Genomic DNA, 22,257 nt, shown 5'->3' with positions numbered 1-22,257 from the left:
AGCGAAGGCCTCTATTTATACTATTCACGAGGGGTAGGGTTTAAGAAAGGAAATAGGAAAGATAGCCCATTCCCCAAGCAAGCGCGTATACGCGGAGCTTGCTTCAGGAAAAAAGCCACCTTTGGAATAGGCGCAACATATGCTGCGTCCTCCCTTGGGCAGTTTCCTCCTACGCAAGAAAGCGCTTCTGACAGCCTGTCGTATTTTAGGCATAACTTTCTCTACAAGACTCGGGTTAAGGTGATTTTGGTGGTGTTGTAAAGATAAGAGGAATATTTAGAACTTTCTATAAAATAGACTAGACCCAAAAAATTCGTTATCACCTCGCAAAACGGGCCTAAAGGTCGGATTGTCATTTAAGCTAAATGAAATGCACATTTTGCAATGTAAACTTAAGTTTAGCATAAAGAAGTGATATGAGACTTAAAATGAGATATACTCCTAACATTTTATGACATCCTAACCTTAGGTAGACAAGCACGTTGCTTTTTGACTCAGGATTGACGGTTTTACAGAATGGAAACGGTTTTTGACCCAGACTCCAAATTTACTCTAGTTACTACCAAAACGACCGTAATGACACCTAAATGAGAACCAAGGGGTAGACACAAGTGTACGAGTTACCTTTTATTAACCGATTTATCTAACGTCATAAAATCGCGACATATGCTAAACACGCGGCCCAATCATCATTGGGTGTTTAGCGGGAGATGCAGAATCGAGGTATCTATAGAGCCCCCCACTTTAACTGAGGTTTGGATAAGGCAAATGTCAAAGTGTAGCCCTCAAGTCAATCGAAGATTACAGCCTGAAGACTATGGTGACGCGAGGCGACTCAAGGGGTCTGAGCCAAGGACCTGTTGCCGGGAACATTTTAGAGTTTGTCGACTTCCGGGGAGGGTCGTTTAAGTCCATTAGACTACGTAAGGAAGCTCGCCATCCATAAGAAGAAACATACTTGCAACACCCCTGGGTGAAACGGGACTGAATGCGCTTCGGGAAAACTCTTTATTTGTCTAAAGATAACTTGATGACTGAAGGCATTAAGGGTGACAGGGCTTCTGAAGAAACTTCTTAACACTTCTGAAGGCTAAATCTGAAGACTACCTCTAAAGGGAAGGCTGAAGGATAACTCTCTGAAGGACTGAACATGAGGACATAACTGAAAAGAACTTCTGAAAATTACTGAAGGGATTATCTGAAGGTTACTGAAAGGATTATCTGAAGGTTATTGAAAGAAGGAGGAATATATGAAGGACTGAACTATCCGAAGGGTTATCTAAATGGATGACTCTGAAGGATTAAGGCAAGTTTCTGAAAGATTTGAAGGTACAGAACTCTTCGGGAGATGTTTATCTCGAACTCCGTGGGGGACCCTATGAGGGTTAGCGAGACGTTGGAAGAAACTGTTTGAAGGAAATAAGGCAGAACATTTTGAGAACCGCCGGGGAAAACGGGCTTGTAGGTAGCAGAACGTTGGTAGAAACTGTTGAGACAAAGGCAGGACTTTCTTAGAACGTAACTGTCGGGGACAAAGGCATGACTTCTTGAGAACCGCCGGGGACAAGGGCAAGACTTTCTGAGAATTGCCAGGAACAAAGGCAAGACTTTCTGAGAACCGCCAGGAACAAAGGCAGGACTTTCCGAGAACCGCTAGGAATAGAGGTCGGACTTTCCGAGAACCGCTGAATAATAATTAGCTTTGTAGAAGGCATGACTTTCCTAGAACCACTGACTAATAATCAGCTTTTTAGAAGGCAGGACTTTCTGAGAACCGCCGAATAATAATTAGTTTTGTAGAAGGCAGGACTTTCCGAGAACTGCCGAATAATAATTAACTTTGTAGAAGGCAGGACTTTCTGTGAACCGCCGAAAAATAATCAACTTTGTGGAAGGCAAGACTTTCTGAGAACCGCTGAAGAAGAAGGCAGGACTTTCTGAGAACCACCGAAAAAAATTGCTTGCATCGTCTCAAGCGAATCGTAATTTGATCAATAAATACATGGGCTGTATAGCGGCAATGGACTCTCGCGAGGGAATAAAATGCTGCAACTTGTTGGGGAAAATCGATGACTAGAAAGCATCTTAATCGTTGGGGTAAAAACCTTAAGCATTTATGGCGAATACATATAGATTTGACTGCCTCTGGCAAAAATCAAGACTTGAGCAAAGCCCCCAGTTGGAGCGAGCATTGCTTAATTATCTGCACGGTTAGTAGATACACAAATACGCAGTCTAATAGAAAAATAACATGTAAACACATATGCACGTAAGCAATTAACACATGGATCTCGAATGAGGAAACACATAGATTTTGCAAAATTTGTTTCTTTATAAAAGTTGTTTGAAATTTGCTCAAAGGAATTTGTCGTTCGTAATACGTTATGCATATTCAATGGGCTTTAGACACATGACTGAAGCGACGTAGACCTTATACGGACGCAGACTAATAGACTGACGAAATATAGACTTTGGTTTGACGCGACATGGGGATGACTCCGATACGACGCCGGGATGAATTTGCCTAACTATGCGCAACCTCTAGCCGGATATGGGCGACAACGAGTGCTAGTTCCAATGGTATAAGATCTGCATGAATGATGGGGACACATAAAGTTATTGATGGGTATGGATCAACCGTCTACTTTGAACATTCTTTGCCGCCATTCGTTGTAAAAGAGACCCCTCTTGAGTAACGATAACTTGGATAATTTATCTAAGATCTTGCCATCACCTTGACCGAGCACTATCTTGACTTAAAATAAGAGAGGAATAAAGAAAGAATGGCATCTCGGAAGAGAATCCCCCAAGATGAGAAGATGACCCCAGAGTTTGGTAAAAAGGGAGACTGGGCAACGAGTAGGAGCCCTCAGTAAAGAGGTGTTGGTTGTGGAAGAGATGGTAATTGAGGTTGGAAGTTGATGGTTGGGGTGGTTATGTCCTTGAGGTCTGCCTATGTATTCACGTGTCATGAAATAAAACCAGTTCGTAATTTTGAGTCTAATACCATGTTTTTCTGAGTCCTATTACTCGGCCGAATATGGCTAACTTGGCCGAGTAATATGTCGTGTGTTTTCTGGTCAGGCTACTGCCCAGAAACACTCGGCCGAGTAGTGTAATATTCGGTCGAGTAAGGGGTACTTGGCCAAGTACTCTTGGTACTCGGCCGAGTATCCGGTCTGACAGGAATTATTTTCGCGGTTTGGTTAGGATGACTAAAGTTATAAATCGTGTTTTAACAGTTTTACTTTTCATTTTACCAAAAACCTAATTACTTTCTACGTTCTCTAATCATCCTTAATCACTCCCAAGGCTTTGATCGTTCATGAGTCTTTGTTTATCTCTCTCTCTCTCTCTCTCTCTCTCTCTCTCTCTCTCTCTCTCTCTCTCTCTCTCTCTCTCTCTCTCCCGCGTCAGTTGCATCGGTAAATCACTAGTTCCATATCTTTTGTTTAGAGTTGTCTTTTAGGGTTTTACCCTAATGTTGGAATTGGGGAAAAGGGGTGATTGCATGTTTGTGATTGGATTGTTGTGGTTATTGTTAGGTGAAGGATTTGTAGAAGAGCGTTTTTAGCTTCCGCTGAAGACTCGTATTCGGATAAGTGCTAAGGTAGGGTTTCCCTACTCAGTTGTCTGTTTAATTTATTAAGATGATTATGATTGTATTGACATGATTAGTATCGTTGTTGGCTTGTCTTTCTTGATTGTTGAAATTGTGGTGGATTGGCTATATTGGTGAGATGCGTCCTCGGCTGAGTTGAGTCATTTTCGGGAATGGCTTCACGCCCTTGATTCGCTCCTTGTGGTTCCCGTCACAAAGGGGGATGTGCACATTAATAGGCATGGGTTGTTGCTCGTTGCGAGGAGCGGGGCTTAGGTGGGCAAGGCTGTGGTCCCCCATTGGCGGTATGGATTATCTGTTGCGGCAGGTAATCTAGTAGGACTACACACTTATGTGTCTAGTCGGATATGAGGCATGATTGAAATTGGAGGATGGTTGTTTAGTTGTTTTCGTGGTTGTTTCTTGTATACTGCTTATCTTGATTATTCAGTGAACTGACCCCGTTGTTATTTTACAAAATTGTGGTGATTCATTAGGGGATGGTGAGCATATTGTGACAGGTGATGGTTATCTTTAGTTGTGGGGACGAGGAAAGGATGTCATCACTTTGAGTCTAGCTTCCGCTGTTACGAGTTTAGATGTTTTGGATTTTAATATATTGAGATTTATACACTTTTGTTTTGGTATTCTTTGAGACGTTGTAATCGCTAAACGTTATACTTTAATAAATGTTTCTGAATGGTTACTTTTGATATACTTACCTCGGGCAACCGAGATGGTAGTAGCTTCACATGCTAGGGTGGTCCTTGGTAAGACACCTTGGTATGTGGGGGTGTTACAAAGCGGTATCAGAGAGACGATTTTGGAATCTAAAACTAATTAACTAAATGAACATAAGGAGTCTAATTAAAATGAACTCGGGTAGGAGTTCTTTAGATCTACCCCAAAGGCTTGGGAGACGTCCCGAAGTCGCATTTAGGCCCTTAAAAATTTGAGCCGGTCAACATGGGGGTGTCTTTGGAATTGTTGTGTGTTGAAGTAATTTGTGTTGTATCTATTCATGTGTTCCTTGTGAATTTGTTGGATGAAATAAGAAAATGATTGCGTATCTTGAGCATGGTTATAAATGTTATTACTTGGCTTTTGAAGGGTAGTAACATGTTTGGAGATAGTATATGCATGTTTATGAACGTTTTCTGTAGTAGTTTGCTCGTTTTTGGCATGATTCGGCCGAGCAGGGCGGGTACGCGACCGAGTAGAGGATACTCGGCCGAGTAACCAGGCACTCGATCGATTTGGAGTTTATGTGTACAGAACAGTAGCTACTGGTTATGATCACTCGGCCGAGTAAGAGGGGTACTCGACCGAGTGAGGCATACTCGACCGAGTACCATGTGTACTCGACAGAGTATGTTTTATGTGATTTGGAGGTCAGCTACTGAAGTAGGATACTCGACCAAGTAGTTTTCGTACTCGACCGAGTAGTCCCTCCTCAACCGAGTAGTTCACACTACTCGGCCGAGTACTTCCTTAGCGGATGGTTTGTTTATTTTGAGCCGTAGGTTACGTGCTTACGTTTTCATGGTTATATCAGCTCAAAATGCCGCCAAAGAGGCGAGCTGCATACGTCCAAGCTACTGAGATGACTCTGGATGAGGTTGCCAGAATAATTGAGCAGCAAGATGCGCTCATGGAGGCACTCAAGAACGTGGGTAAGGGGAGTGAGAAGCCTATTGATGCATCTCAGTTGAGTACCATCATTTCTCGCTTTCACCCCTCTACTTATGAGGGCACTGGTGAGCCAAATCTTCTTGATAATTGGCACCGTGAGATGGAGAGTTTTCTAGAGGTTGTGAAGTGTCCGACAGATATGATGGTAGAACAGGTTGTGTTCTACCTGAGGGATAAGGCTGGGGTATGGTGGCGGAATATGAGAGAGGATTCTAGGGCACACTACAAAGACCAGGGACAGGATGTTATCCCATGGGCAGCCTTCAAGAGTGCTATGAGCGAACACTTTATGCCGGAGCACATCCGTCACAAGCTGAGGGCTGAGTTTGATTCCTTCACCATGATATGATTGTTATGGAGTACTATCATCGGTTTATAGAGTTCTCACGGTACGCAGAGGATATGCAGATGGGTCAACGAAGTTTGGCTCTTCGCTTTGAGAAGGGGTTGGCACCGAAGATCATGGATAGACTACCAGCTGAGGTACTCACAGATCAGAAAGAGGTATATGCACGAGCAGGGCACGTTGAGAGGTTAGTGGACTTAGCCAAGGAGGCTAAGGAAATGAATGCTGATAAAAGGAAGGCAGAGAGGGAGAGTGGAAACCAGTCAGGCCACAAGAAAAGCATTCAGAATCAGGCTAGGACCTTTTCTAGAGGATCTAGTTATGTAGGGGGTTCTCGAGCTTGGGGGAGAGTAGGCGGCCGAAGTATTAGTGATAACTCCAACCTTATCTGCTTCAACTGTGGCGGAGTAGGTCATAAGAGGGATGGGTGTACCAGTGCTAGAGGAGGAGGAGGTTTTCCAGGGACGTACCAGGGAAACTTTTCGCAGTCTCCAAGTCAAAGCTTTACTAGCAACAAGCCATCTGGGCCGTGGGGTAATCGCAGAGGGCAGAACAACAACAATGGCGGCTACAACTACAACAATAAAGGGTCCTATCAGCGTCCGAACAATAGTGTGACACAGAACTCGGCAGCCAAGCCGACTACTTCGACAACCACGGTCCAGGGTGGAAGTCAGAAAAGCAGTGGGAAGCTCTTTATGATGGGCAAGCAGGAAGAAGAGAATGACGCTTATGTTGTTATCGGTACCTTTTTTGTTGATAATATGCCATCTTTTGTCTTGTTTGATTCGGGGGTAACCCACACTTTTGTGTCTAGGAGTCATGTCTTAGCTATGAGTTTGGGAGAATATGAGCTGGTGAAAGATAATGTGTTTATATCTTTGGGGGAGTCAGTGTCATGTTCTAAGTTGTATAGAGATATGTCCATGTTGGTGGGAGAAGTAGACTTATCAGTCAACTTGTTAGAGTTTCCTATGGATGGGTTTGAGGTTATCTTGGGATGGACTGGTTGGGCAAGTATGATGCTAAGATATATTGCCGATAAAAGAGGGTGTCTTTAAAGGGGCCTAAGGTTGTCAAGGTATCATATAGGAGGTTCGTGGTGAGACCTAAGCTGAAGTTTATCGCGGTGATGACTCTAACGTTATGTTTGAGGAAGAAGTGTCCTTTAATCCTTTATCATGTAAGGGATATGCGTGTGGAGGAGCCGTCGACGTCTGACATACCTGTGGTATGGGAGTTTGGTGATGTTTTTCCAGATGAGATACCGCGGTTACCTCCTAAGAGAGATATCGACTTTAATGTTGAGCTCAAACCGGGGACGGGACCTATATCTAAAGCACCATACCGGATGGGTCTAAAGAGTTGGAAGAGTTGAAGAAGCAGCTGAATGACTTGTTAGACAAAGGGTACATTCATCCTACTGTATCACCTTGGGGAGCACCAGTTTTGTTTGTGAAAAAGAAAGACGGGAGTATGAGGCTATGCATCGACTATAGGGAGTTGAATCATGTCACGGTGAAGAACAGGTATCCTTTGCTAAGAATTGATGATCTTTTTTACCAGCTGAGTGGCGCATGGGTGTTTTCTTAGATCTATTTGAGGTCGGGTTATCACCAGCTAAGGATAGCAGATGAGGACATTCCTAAAACAGCTTTTCGGTCACGATATGGTCACTATGAGTACGCAGTGATGCCTTTTGGGTTGACTAACGCACCAGTAGTTTTCATAGATCTTATGAACGTGATTTTCAGCCCGTTCTTGGATAGGTTTGTGGTCGTCTTTATTGATGACATATTGGTCTACTCTAAGACTAAGGAGGAGCACGAGGAGCATCTGAGGTTAGTACTGCAGACTTTGCGAGATAATCAGTTGTATGCCAAGTTATCTAAGTGCGAGTTTTGGTTGGAAAAAGTGACTTTTCGTGGTCATGTGATATCAAAGGAGGGTGTGTCGGTGGATCCTAGTAAGATTGAGGCAGTGACTAAGTGGGAAGCACCAAAGAATATTGCTGAGATTCGGAGTTTCTTTGGTTTAGCTGGCTATTACAGAAGGTTCGTGAAGGACTGATAGGTTCGTATTTTATACATTTTACCCCCTTGATTTAGCTCTAATTTACATGTCATATGCACTAACCTTAGTGTTTTTATGAGCTAATATTGTATTCTAGTTGTCTTTGCATGGTTTGTCACATTTTGTAGGAACTTGAGCTTTTAGGAGCTTATTTCTAACAAAATTGTAAGAGCTAGTACACAAGGCTAACTGTGGAGCATGAGTTGGACCAACATTTAAGTGTCACATGAATTTGCATGCATAAAGATATGGATTAAAATGAAAATGCAAAATAAAGTCTTATGCAAAGTCAAGCCCAAGAAGTCAAGTCCAACTAAGATGGAAACTTTGGATGCTTAGTGAAGCTTAGGATGCCAATTGAAGAGCTTATCCGGGTGATTAAACAAGGCATTAAACATCAACATTGGATTCTTGTGCTAATTAATCACGGATTAAAGAGGAAAATCTTGAAACATCACAACCCCGATCGGGGTTAGCCCCCTCTATGCCCGAACTTTACTTCCTTGTTCCCCTATAAATAGAAGCTTTGGTCGACACTTTTGAGACATCTCTTTTACACTTCCCACACCACTTTTATACTCTCATTTCAGTTCTTAGTTTAGGTTAGATTAGATTTCCCTTTAGCATTTCCATTATCTTATAAACAATTTTATTCAAGTTATATACAATTTACATTTCAAGTTATTTCCATTTGTTCTATCTTTTTCTTCATTTCCAAGTTCATTCCCAATTTTTAAGGTAATCTTATTTCCAATATTGTTTTGTTATTCATTTGTCATTTACATCACTAGTTAGTATGTTTATCTTTATCATTTCATGTCATTAGATTAGTTTTCATTATACATAAGTAATTCAATTGTCTAGGGAATAAGGGAAATCATGCATAAATAGTTCTTGCAATTGTTAAACTAGGATGTTATAATATCATTTCATTGTTTCTATCACATGTTTGTATTGTCACGATTAATCTTTGTTTAATGATCGTAATCATCGATTATGTTTGTTAATTCGTTCTATAAGTCGAGAGGCATGGAATTGGATTAGACTAAACATGTGTAGTAGGACGACCTAATCATAATGAGAGTTTCTCTAGGACCCGGTCTATGGTTGACACTAACATCGAGAGGTGTGTGTCTCTAAGCCTAAACAATTAACGATTTATCAACTTCTATGTTTAATATAAGCATTTACATAGTTTGCATGTGTGACCCGACCTCCCTAGACTACTTCTTTATCATTAATGTTTTCTTCTTCCATTATCCAACCAACCAATCATACGATAATCGACTCAAGATAAAATTCACTCCATAACAACTAATTAACAACTATCGTCTATCTGTGGATTCGACCCCTACGTACTACATTCATTTGTGTCTAGGGTATTTATTTTTGCATAGGTGTACGATAGCCTATCAAGGACTTTTCTAAGGTCGCATGACCTATGGAAGCTTTGATGCGGAAAGAGACCAGATTTCGTTGGGATGAGAGTTGTGAAACGGCGTTCCAAACCTTAAAGGAGCGTTTATCCACATCTCTTATTCTAGCTCTACCTAAAGGAAGTGAGAACTTTGAAGTATACACCGATGCTTCAAAGAATGGATTGGGTTGTGTGTTGATGCAATATGGGAAAATTTTCGCTTATGCGTCGAGGCAGCTGAAACCGTATGAGGAAAACTATCTTACTCACGATTTGGAACTGGGTGCGGTTGTTTTTGCTCTAAAGATTTGGAGGCACTACCTTTATGGGGCGACCTTTAAGGTGTTTTCAGATCATAATAAGAGCTTAAAGTATATATACACACATAAAGAGTTGAACATGAGACAGAGGAGATGGATGTTGTTGATTGGGGACTATGACATGGAGATCATCTATCACGAGGGTACAACTAATGTGGTGGCAGATGCTTTGAGTAGGAAGAGTGTACATTCGTTGTGTACAGCTATGTCTTTGATGAAACTGAGGGATGAGATGTCTAAGATGGGGATCCATATGATTCGAAAGGGGGATGCCATCGGGGACTTGACTATTAAACCTGATTTGTATGATGACATAAAGAGGAAATAGGAACTCGATCCAAAGATTCAAGAGTGGAAGTCAAGGGTAGAGAGTGGCACAGTTTCGAGGTTTTCTATCCACACAGATGGAAGTGTTCGTTTTGATGGGAGATGGTGTGTACCTAGTGATGCGGACTTGAAAAAGTTGATCATGACGGAGGCTCATTGCACTTCTTATTCAGTTCATCCGGGTGGTGACAAGCTTTACAAAGACTTAAATAAAACGTTTTGATGGCCTAGTGTAAGGAGCCGCACATTTAGCCGCATAATCGCTAAGAATTGCACGCGCAGTCTTTCCACTTCGAGCCCTTAGATTTTATATTTCCGCTTATGTATTTTCATTTCCGTTTTCCTAGTCAAATAGTACTCCAAGATTACTTCCTGCATGTCGAATCTTGGAGCTAGATTCTTAGCTTAAGTTATGTTTTTAGGCGTTTAGATTTCATATCGCTATTCCGCACTTTCAATGTATCCTGCTACCAGGACCAAAATATCAAATTTGCCTCTATGAGAAGTGCTAGTCAATAAAAACCGCTTCTCATCTTTAAGCTTGATATTGCTTGTCTCTTGCTTACAATAATCATATTACTTACTTTTATTGCTTTCTTGTGCGGGACTTTGATAATCGTGACTAGGATTCCCCACACATACCTCGAGTCTCGAGAAACGTGCTAGTGGGCGATCCCTCACTAGTACGAGACCCTTGTTGCTTGAATTCTTGCCCTAGAGTTGGGCAAGGTTGCGTATCATGATCTGGAAAAAGTGCCGGACTGTGATATTTGGTATCAGAGCTCGGTCTTCGGACGGGTTTCTGTAAGCCGCATTTGTTCATCGGAATCGAGAAAATAGGCAAAAAGGTGGAAGAACGAGTGGGATACTTAAAGGACGCGTTCGATAACAGATTTCCAAAGCTCAAGGGCATCGTGATCCGAATGGGGGAGAGCCTCGAAGAGTTGGAAAAGACAGTTAGTGGCTTCGAGTTGTCAATGATTAGGATAGATACCCGGATTCAAGCGATCAGTGAGGCAATCCCCGATGATCGGTCGGAAGAAATCACTCACCTCCATTGAAAGATTGATGAGCTAGATAACACTTGGGCCACCATCTTGAAAGCGGTGGCCAATGACGGAAAATCTTTAGAAGGCCGTAAGGTGAAGACGCCCCAACCTCGTACCTACGATGGGGCAAGGGATTAGAAAGCGGTCGATAACTTCGTCTTCGACATGGAGTAATACTTCCGAGTAAGTGGGCTCGGCGAAGAAGGGAATGTCGACACGACAAGTATGTACTTGGTGAACGATGTCAAGATGTGGTGGCGGGCTAGGTACAAGGAAATCAAAGCGGGCACGATTACGCTAACACTGTGGGCCGACTTCAAAAGGATTTTAAATTATCACTTCTACCCCGCGAACACCGAGTTTGTCGCTCGGAGGAAGCTGAAATAAGTACAGTACACGAAATCAATCTGGGATTATGTGATGGAGTTCTCAGCGTGCATGCTCGATATTTCCGAAATGACCAAGACAGACAGGACATTCGGGTTCATCAACAGATTGAAGAGGTGGGCTCAACAGAAGGTAATGAGACAGAACCCCAAGACTCCATCTTTAGCCATATCAGCTGCGGAGCGTCTTCTCGATTTCCACGGGGAGCGAGAGGTACCTCGAGAGGTGACACCAACGGAGAATACTAGTGCGCCTCAAATTGGGTTCAATAGAAGGAAGCCACAAACTAGTTCGATTTCGGTTGGGAATAGTCGGTTTCGCTCGCAAGGGAGCCAAGCTCAAGCGGCGAGCAGTGCGAACTCGCCTACAAGCTCGTCTTCAAAGGTGGAAAACTCAACTGCGTCTACAACAAAGAAACCGTTCGCGTGTTTATTGTGCAAGGGTCCTCACAGGATGGCCGTATGTCCAAACAAGGCAGAGTTTAATGCGATGATTCAGAAAATGCAGAAGGGGGCTCAAGAGCGTCTTGACGGGGTGCTGGCCGACTATCACCAAGAATATGACAAAGATTAGGGTGATGAGGAAGACCAGCCGTGCATGGGCTAACTACAGAGGATAAGCGCGATGGGGAAGTTGGAAGAACCCCTCGCCAAGAAATCCACCGGGCTCATGTACGTTGAATTAACGGTGAATAGGAGGAAAACACGAGCCATGATCAACTCAGGTGCATCCCACAACTTTATGACTAAAGAGAAAGCTGATCGGTTGGGACTAGTTCTGAGCGACACTAACAGCTGCCTGAAGCCGGTTAATGGGAAAATGAGATGTGTCCAAGGAGTGGCTAAGAAGGTAGCGGTTCAGGTGGGTGAATAGGCAGGGGAACTCGACTTCATCACCGTTCCGTTAGACGATTTCAAGTTAGTACTCGGGATGCAGTTCTTTCAGAGAGCATTAGCAGTGTTAAAGCCAAGTAAAAGATGTTGCTGATGAGGTCTTTCGTAGTGAAGACCGCGGATGGGGATGAGGATAATAAGATATTGGAGTAGTGTCCTCCACAATAAGTGCGTTTACATATTAAATCTCGTAAAAGGAATATCAGGGATTTATATATTTTTTTGTCAGTTGATCAACGTTAATCGGTAACACTCGGCTGACTAGAGTTTGACGTTACTGTCGTGTGACGGCGTTGATCAACTGATCCCTTTAGGTCACACCTATAGGATGATGCCCAAATTGAATGAATTAATTGTTTGTATGAGATACAAGATATTTAATTCCTTGTATTATTTGACTTTTAATTAGTTGTGTGAGTGTATTATTTGATAACGGGTTACGAACTCGGGCTAAGAGGATTTATTATTTAATTATGTAATAATAAATAAATAAATAAATAAATAGAATTTATTAATTAATTGTTAATTAACTAATTTTATATGATATGTGTATAGATTTTGAAGAGTAGATAATTAGCTATTTAAATTTACAAGAGGTTGTAAAATTAGCTAATAAGGGTTTATAAGATACATTTTATATTTATAAAATGGTCTAATAACTACATAATAGTTAAGTGGTTATTAGTTGTTAATTTGTATTATTTAAATGTTAAGTAATCAAATTAATATTTTATTATATAAGATAATTAAATATAAGACTTATAAGCATTTGTGGGGTAAATATCGAAAACCGAAATGGACTCGTAGTGGCCCATTTGGACTGATTTTTATACACTACTAATACACTCATTGTGAGTGAAAAAGGTAGGCATTTCCCATTATCTTTTGTATGTGAATTGTTTACATTTGCTTGCCTATAAATACCCAATTTCTTCCATCATTTCTAAGGTTGAAAATTTGAAGAAAAATTGGTCTTTGTGTGCTTGTTGTGGTTGGTTCATATACACTATCTATAGACCATATTTTTCTTTTTATTTTGTTCATCGTTGTATTTTAAAACACACACACACACACACACACGCGCGCGCACACACACACACACACACACACACACATATATATGTAGACTAATAATATTATCAAGGTAATAATATTAATTAGTATCTCAAATATACACACATAATACTCAAATAATATCTAGTTAATATTATTTGTAGTAAATTTTGGGATACTCTTGGGTGCACACCAAAGGAGACCATCAATTTTAGTGGTTTGGTTTAAGAGGAGGATCATCTATCACTTTATAGCTCAAGAACTACAAAGGTAGGAGATCTTTATAGTGCTCAAATTTGCCATTTTCCAATGTAAGAAAATTTCTATCTTTTTATATTTGCATGCATGTAGATTTAGACCATTACATCAAATTAGTTAGTAATTTTGATTTCATAATATGAGTCTAAGAACGTCATGGTTTCAATATCAATTATATTGTAATGCTACCCACCTATTGTAGATGGGTCATAAATAACAAGTGGTATCAGAATATTGTTATAATAATATGAGTCTAATATGGTCTAAATAAATAACAAGTGGTATCAAAATATTGTTACATACATGCATGTAGTCTTAAGACGATTTTAGTAATTTATGAGATAAATTAAAAACATTTGTTATTATGTTGTTAAAATTAGGTTTGACACATAATATGGTCTTGCACATAAATTATCTGGTCTTAGAATGATATGTGATGAAAATTTGATTTTTGTAATATTTAATCACTTTTTATGAGTTAAAATGGCATAAAATTGAGTAAAAATGCACTAAAATTAATAAAGAGTTAATTAAATTATGTTGCATGTTAATTTATGCATATTTATTTAGAAATAACCACAAGCATGTTCTATTTATGAGAAAAACAGAAACTTTAAATTAATGTGATTAATTTAGGTAGTTTATTGATTTTTATTTGATAAAAATTGGTAAATAATGGTTATTTTACAAATAAATATTGATTTAATTTTAGGGCTCAAAATTTTTGGATTTTTAGCTCCTGGAAATTATTCCAAAATGTACAAAATTTTATTTCAAAGTCTTTTTAATTTTATAATTTGATTTAGAATTAAATCGTAAAATTGCCGTTTTACCAAGAAAAATTGTGAAATTGTTTTAAATAAATTTCAAAACCATAAATTTTCATATGCATGTCATTTTGGTAAAATACCATAATGTACAAAACCTAAAAATTTATTTTTCCATAAATATTTTAATTAAATGGAATTTTTTCATAATAATTGTTAATTATTATGTCTTTTTGTTATCATTTATGTTTTAATCCCGTATAAATTCAAGATAATTAATGAGAATAATTATTTTGATATTAGACCTGATTAATATGATAAGTAAATCTTAAAATTGTTTTAAGAATTAATTATGGAATTTTAATGGTAAAAATTCCGTCAAAGCAAGCTCAAATGATCGTTTTTGGTAAGTTAGACGATTTGGCATATCATTTTACATAATGCATTTTTATTATTCATTTGGATGAATGGTTTTTAGTATTTTAATTATGTAATTTTTCCTAATATGGCCATAGGTAGAAGTTGGTATTTTCCGTAATGAAGGGAATACCGACTTATTTTGTAATTAATTGCGATTTCGCATCGCCCAATTTGTAATTAATTAATAGTTTTTATTTAATTTTATTAAAAATTGTATAATAGGAAATTTTTATGTAATTTAGTTATTAGTAGTTAAATGAAGCATCTAAAGATGGAGTTTTCATGAAGACAGTGTTTTCGGAAAGGCGTTCTGAAATCCTAAAGAAGGAGGCCAATTTTATGAAGACTCAAGGGACCAAGGAGTTGGTTTCCGAAGTGTAATAGTTTAAGTTAATTAGATTAACTAGGTGGCCATATTAGGACTAGTTTGTTTATTTTTATGCATTCATGCCAAATCGTCACTACATGTTTTATTTTGTTGTTATCGATTGAATTGTCTAGCATTCACCAATTTTGTTCACTTAAAAGTGATAGACAATTAAATTGATATGATCTCTCACCTTTGTTTGATAGCCTTACCAAATAATAGCACCTATGAATCCCTTCTTCATTAGAGGTAGGTTCGGATCACCGAGGTACACTCTTTTTACGTTGGGTAAGTAGGGTAGTAAAAATTGTTACGCGTGAAAATTGGTTGGACTCAACAGGATAATTATGGGTTGAATCGGTCCACCGTGTCCATAATTATTTCTGGGGCTAAAAAATAGATTTTAAGAAAATCTGTCGACCAAGAGTTCTAGTAGTAGAATCAGTCAAAATTGTTGACTCACCAAATTTATATAAATATGGATTGAATCAGTCCACCGTGCCCGTGTTTATATGAAATTGGATCTTGGAATCATTTTTATAATTCAATGGGAGATCATTATATAAATGGGAACTTGTTAAAATAGTTTCACAAGTTAAAATGTTTAGACGATAAATGTTAATCTTTCCTTTTCTTTTCCTTTGTAGTAATCACGATGGCTTCTACTAGTCAAACCGTCACTATAGCTAGAGATTCATGGCTTCGTTCTTTTATGGACAAATACGTATAAAAGCCGACGGTAGTAATTTTAAATATTGAGTGGAACAACTTCGATTAGCTGCCGCAGGTGATGGCAAATTACGCTACCTTGTCGATCCCTCTCCCCCTTCGCCTAGTTCTAGGGCCACTGCCGATGTAAAGGAGCCTTTTAATGATTATCAAAAGGAATCTGCTGCAATAAAAAATGTTTTGATTTTTTTAATGGATCCTGCTTTACAAAGGCAATGTGTCAAGTTCCATAATGCACATGAAGTATTCTCGAGACTTTCTACTAGGGCTGAGCAAAAATATACGATACGGTTTTTTTATACGGATACGATACGATACACGGTTCTTATTATACGGTTTTCCGTGTATACGATACGGATTTCCGTATATACGATACGGTTTTTAAAAAACCGTACCGTATCCGTGTCGGGAAAAATGAAAACCGTATATACGGTTTCAATACGGTTTGAGTAAAAAAAAAAAAAAAAAAAAAAAAACTTAAAACTTTTCAATTGAAATGCTACACGCGTTACACCACACACAAATACAGTACACAGTTTAGTTTATTATCCTCTCCCTCTCACTTCCCAACCCCAGATTTTTAGATCCCCAATTGAATTCCTCCGCAAATCCACAATCAGATCCCCAATTTGTCAACCCTAATTGAACAACTTCTAGCTTCTACCACACGAAGTCACAAATCGTCTTTTTATCAAGATTTATTGTTTGTTGTTTGATTTCCGGGTTATACTTCATTTGTTTTTTTCGTTTGATACTTTGTTTTTTGTTTGTATTTTGATTTTTCGTTTGATTTTTGTTTGATTTTTCGTTTTATTTTGATTTTCTTTTGTAGCTTTATTTGATTTTAGTTGTTTCATTTGATTTTTGTTTGTATTTTGATTAAACCCTAATTTTCGTTTGAGCCCTTTCGATTCAAAAGTAATTTTACTGTATTTGGATTCTTCATTTGATTTTGGTCATACATGATGAGGATGACTTAGTGAAGCTAATGGGGAGGACTTTGGCAGGCACTAAGAGAAGATAAGAGTGCTACACTGCTACTGTCTTCAGTTCTATTTTTTTTTTTTTTTTTTTTTTTTTTTTTTTGCATTTGATAGGAAATCAAAGAAAACCGTATCCGGTATCCGGATTTCGTATATCCGGTTTAACCGGGTACCCGAAAACCGTATACCCGGTTAAACCGTATCGTATCCGGAACCCAAAAATTGGTGTTTTAAAAACCGTATACCCGATACGGTTTTCAAAACCGTATCGGGTATACGGTTTTGCTCAGCCCTACTTTCTACTATATTTTCTCAAGCCCAGAGGATAATTCAGTATGACACCGCAGTTCGTTTCTTTGACGCTAACCTCAAAGATGGTCAACCTGTGAGTTCACACGTACTTAAAATTATTGAGTACGTGGAAACTCTATAGGGGTTGGGATGTAAGATTTCCGACAAACTTGTGGTGGACCGAGTGCTCCACTCCCTCTCTCACGCATCAAAGGATTTACCCAATTTAGGGTAAATTATAATATGACGAACATGAGAAAAAGTTTACATGAACTCTGTTCTCTGTTTGTGCAAGCAGAGAAGGACATGGGATTGAGTGGGAGTACGAGGAGGGATGTACTTGTGATAAACGTGAAGGGGAAGAAGCAGTTTAAGAGGAACACAGGTAAGAAGCCCGTACAGTTGGAGGGAAAAGGTAAAGAAATTACGAGTTGCTCTTCCAAGCCTAAGCCTAAGAAGGGTAATCCTGTTAAAGATACTTGTAATTATTGTAATAACAAGGGACATTGGAGGCGTAATTGCACAAAATACTTGGATGACATTAAAGCTGGCATTGTGAAACCAATATGTAATTTCTCAACCGAATCTTTTATGATAGACATAAATTATGCTTCAAATACAGCTTGGGTATTATATATTGGTTGTGGTTCTCACTTGTGCAATCATTTGCAGGGCCTAAAAAGCATAATAAAGCTAAACAACGGTGATGTTGATCTCTGAATGGGAAACGAATCTAAAGTAGTTGCCGTCTCAGTAGGAACCTATGTAATTAATTTAGCTTCGGGGTTGCAGTTGTTTCTTAATAATTGTTATTTTGTGCCGACGTTGTCTAGGAATATAATATATGTATCTGTGTTAGACACCGAAGATTTTTATTTTGTTATAAAAGACAAGTATTGTACTTTTTCCCTTAATGGGATTGTATATAGCCAAGCTATATCAATCAATGGTATTTTTATTCTAGAAACTTGCAACGATGTTTATCATTTAGATAATTAAAGACTCAAAACAGGTTATCCTGATCATTCTTATTTATGGCATTGTCGATTAGGACACATTAACGAGATACACATTAAAAGACTAGTGTCGACTGGTATAATTAAACCTTTTGATTTCGAATCATTTGGTACATGCAAATCTTATCTTCTTGGCAAGATGACTCGTGCACCTTTTCTAGGAAAAGGATCTCGAGCTAGTGAGTTGTTGGGTTTAATACACACCGATGTGTGTGGTCCAATGACAATCACTGCTAGAGGTAATTATGGCTATTTTATTACTTTTACCGATGACATGAGTAGATATGAGTATATCTACTTAATGAGGTATAAAAGTGAAGCTTTTGACAAGTTCAAAGAGTTTTAGAATGAAGTAGAAAACAATTAAATAAGAAGATTAAAGCATTACGATCAGATCGTGGTGGGGAATATTTAAGCAATGACTTTAGAGATCACCTTAAAGACTGCGGTATCGTATCTCAGTTAACTCCTCCTGGCACACCACAATTGAATGGTGTAGCTGAAAGGAGGAATCGAACTTTATTAGATATGGTCCGATCAATGATTAGTCAAACTGAGCTACCTAAGTCATTTTGGGGGTTTACCATTTCATCTGCTATACGCTCACTTAATCAAAGTCCCACTAAAGCAACTGACAAAACTCCATATGAGATATGGAAAGGGAATGTCCCGAATTTGCGATACATGAAAGTATGGGGTTGTAATGCTTATATCAACATCAAGTCTGACGATAAGCTTACACCTCGTTCTGAATAATGTATTTTTATAGGCTACCCTAAGGAAACTTGTGGATATTATTTCTACAATAGTAACGAGAACAAAGTGTTTGTCGCTCATGAACTTGTCTTTCTAGAAAAAGAGTTTATTTTTAGAAGACAGAGTGGGAGAAAATTGAACTTGATGAAGTTCAAGAGCCACAAACTGATGTGACAGTACAGGAAGATGTTCCTTCTACGTCTGAATCGGTTATTGTTACTTCTGAACCTAGGAGGTTAGAGAGGGTTAGTCGCCAGCTTGATAGATACCTTGGTGTTATCGAGGAAGATGGTGACTATGAGGTTTTACTTTTGGAAAGTGATGGAACCTAAGACCTACAAAGCAACTATTACTAGTGTAACAACCCGGATTATAAAACAAAGGAAAAACATATGATATAAAGATATTATCAGAGTATGTGATAATAAATGGGTCTAGGTGGCGGAAACACCTGACCAATCCGGTTTGCTACTAAATCCAAAACCAAACTAATACATTATTAAGGTTCTCAAAACATAAAAGCAAACTCCTAATTTATTTTTAAGCTCGCTTCGCAAATTCCCCAAGCAAGCATCAACCAGTTAGCAACATCTGAACAACCTGAGAATGGGGGTCGACAATCAGTCGGGAGTAACTAGATGCTCTCCCAGTCATGTTTACAACAATCGAATATAACCAACAATTAATAACGATTGAAATGCATAAACAGTAAATATGTGAGATCATCTATGATACCGTCGTAGAGTACCAAAGATAAATTTTTATTTCCAAACTACTACTATAGCTAGTGGCAGTCGGGGTCGAACTACAGAGAGGCGAATGTAATTTATAGTTGTCTAATTCTAGTCTAAGGTAACAATTGTGAGGGGGGGGGGGTTTGATTTGAGTTGATCTATAACTAAAGGCAACAAATGACAAAGTAAACTAAGCTAACAGATGAAATCAAATATTAAAAGGGTTCTAAGATGGTCGGTTCACTATATTTTCGGCGGCAGCATCCTAGGTAAGTCTGAAATAAACACGTGAGACGGGAAAATAAGAAGTCCTCTCGGTCCTTTCTTAACAGGTAGCATCTTTCGATCTCGCTACAGGTCCCTAATATCAGTAATGCTAACTTTCGTCCTGAAAAGTGACTTAAAAGTCTAAATTAACTTACCTCTCGATCTTATTAATTTAGTCGTCTTAATTAGGCAGTCTATTTTCCTCCCCTATCTTTCGATCTTTATTGGGTCGGTCAATTCCTAGGCATTCAACTAGTCGCGTGCACTCGATTCATCAAATATAGCAATTAAATTAATTAAAACGAAGCTGATCTCACGTGGCCAGTCGATCGACCAGGGAACCCAGTCGATCGACCGTGGCGCAATTCCAGGTCTACAACGTATGCCGCCTACTTCTACAGATTTTCTACATCTTAGCACAAGAGATTTAGCTACTCATAATTACGATAAAAACAACAAGAAGATTAACAAATAAAGATACTGAATTCATGGTTAAAATTCACTAAACAAACGATTAACACGAACGATAATTGGCTTTGGGAATACTACTCTAGCAATTTCTGATCTATGAACGAAATAAGCAGCGAAAACTGAATAATAGAATAGAGAAATACCGAATGGAAGCAGGAATCAAGATCAAAACCGGATACGGAAAATAAACTTTTTATTGACGGAAAAATATTCTAAGCTAATGTATGAACCCTAATAAATTTTAATGATGAAAGACTTGATTAAAGCTTCCCTCAAAACTGAATGCCTGTATCTGAATGAGTCGGTTACATTATATAGAAATATCACGTAACTTTATTCTCAAACCTAAAACACAATGGGCTTCCTAATTCTCGTTCTATTAATTCTCGTCAGAACCACGGTTTGGTCGATCGACCAAGCAAGGCAGTCGATCGACCAGTCATCGCTGAACAGTAGCTTTTGTAAGTCGTGCTCTGGTCGATCGACCATAGGAGGCAGTCGATCGACCACTATAGCTGGTAGTCCGCTTCTAATTCTTCATAAAGTTGTCTTTCAGGCCTCGAAACGCGCACCAAGTTCGTTTCTTGAGTAAATACTTCACGTCAAATGCAATGCAAGGTACTCGGGGACGGATTTAGCTCAATTTCTACTCATTTCCGCATAAATCTGCAATATTACATAAAAATACGAAAGTAGACGAAATGGGGCAAATAGTAGCATAAACATAATTGAGCTCTAGAATGTGTGTAAAATAGGGTGTAAAACATCATATTTAGGACACGCATCAAACTTCCCCAAACCAAACCCTTGCTTATCCCCAAGCAAGAACTAAACTCGATCCTAAAACCTAAGGGAACGAATTCAATCTCAGAGCGAAATGCAAACTGAATAGCCTAAACCAATTTAATGCAACAACTAACAATCAATTAGCAATATGAATCATGCAAACGAGTTATGAAGTCGTTAAAACTGCTGAACCGTCAACTGTAGAGACTTATCATTATGGACTCTCACGGGTCGCTCGAATCACTCATAAGCACAGGTGAATAATGTATAAGATAGAAAGAATTCATTTTGTAGTGACACTCACCTAACTACGACCTACAAGAACATGCATGCAATCTAATATGAAAATGATCTCTATAACCGTACATATGCATTCCAACCAATCAAATGACCATGACACATGCCGAGGTAAATATGGATACGTGAGGCTATGGGCAGGAAGGGGCTAAGATAAATTTGGATAAAAACAGAGTTAAAAGCCAAGCCAGTAACTAAGGGAACCAAATTAATAACAACATCCAACTTCTTGCTCAAAATTTCAATCGACACAGTGCTAATAGCAAGCACAAATCTCACAATCTCCGATATAATTGTAATTCCCCAAACGATGATAATAAAGCATGGGAATAAAAGCACCAACTAATCAAAACTCCAACCATGTGATTTTGATTTTCTCGGGTTTCAGTCGATCGACCAAGATGGCCAGTCGATCGACCGCCCTCTACAGTATAGCACGCGTTTTTTTTTCCTTTTTTTTGTTTTCTTCTCTTTTTCAATTCTATTTTTTTTTCTTTCTTTCCTTCCTTTTTCATCTTCCCAACATCATCTCAAAATGAGCATTAGCTACCAAAAACAAAGTAACAATCCGAAGAACATAAACTACTAGCTTGACAAGGGCAGGCTAAGTGTAGGATGTAGTTGACGAGACAAAAAGGCTATTTCTGGCAGTGTGGAGTTTATGGGCAAAAAGAACAAAGGGGTGACCTCTTCCACATGTGTCAACAAACCACAAACCGAATGCATACAAGTATTAAGCAGATTAAGTTCATATTTATGCACATTTATGTAACATGTCTCATAAGGAGTAACTACTCACAATCCTAGATAAACTGGTCATGAATGACACCAGTTATAAGCTCTAAATCTCAGAAAATGATGTAGCTTGCCAAAAATCTAAGTCAAGTCTCAGGATTCAGCGAATAAATTAACGAAACTCGTAGATTATGCGTATATGATTCTACTAATAACATGTCA

The sequence above is a fragment of the Silene latifolia genome, chromosome 9 (genome assembly GCF_048544455.1).
Source record: "Silene latifolia isolate original U9 population chromosome 9, ASM4854445v1, whole genome shotgun sequence".
Lineage (NCBI taxonomy): Eukaryota > Viridiplantae > Streptophyta > Magnoliopsida > Caryophyllales > Caryophyllaceae > Silene > Silene latifolia.
The sequence above is the reverse complement of the archived record's forward strand: the minus strand, read 5'-3'. Positions refer to the sequence as shown.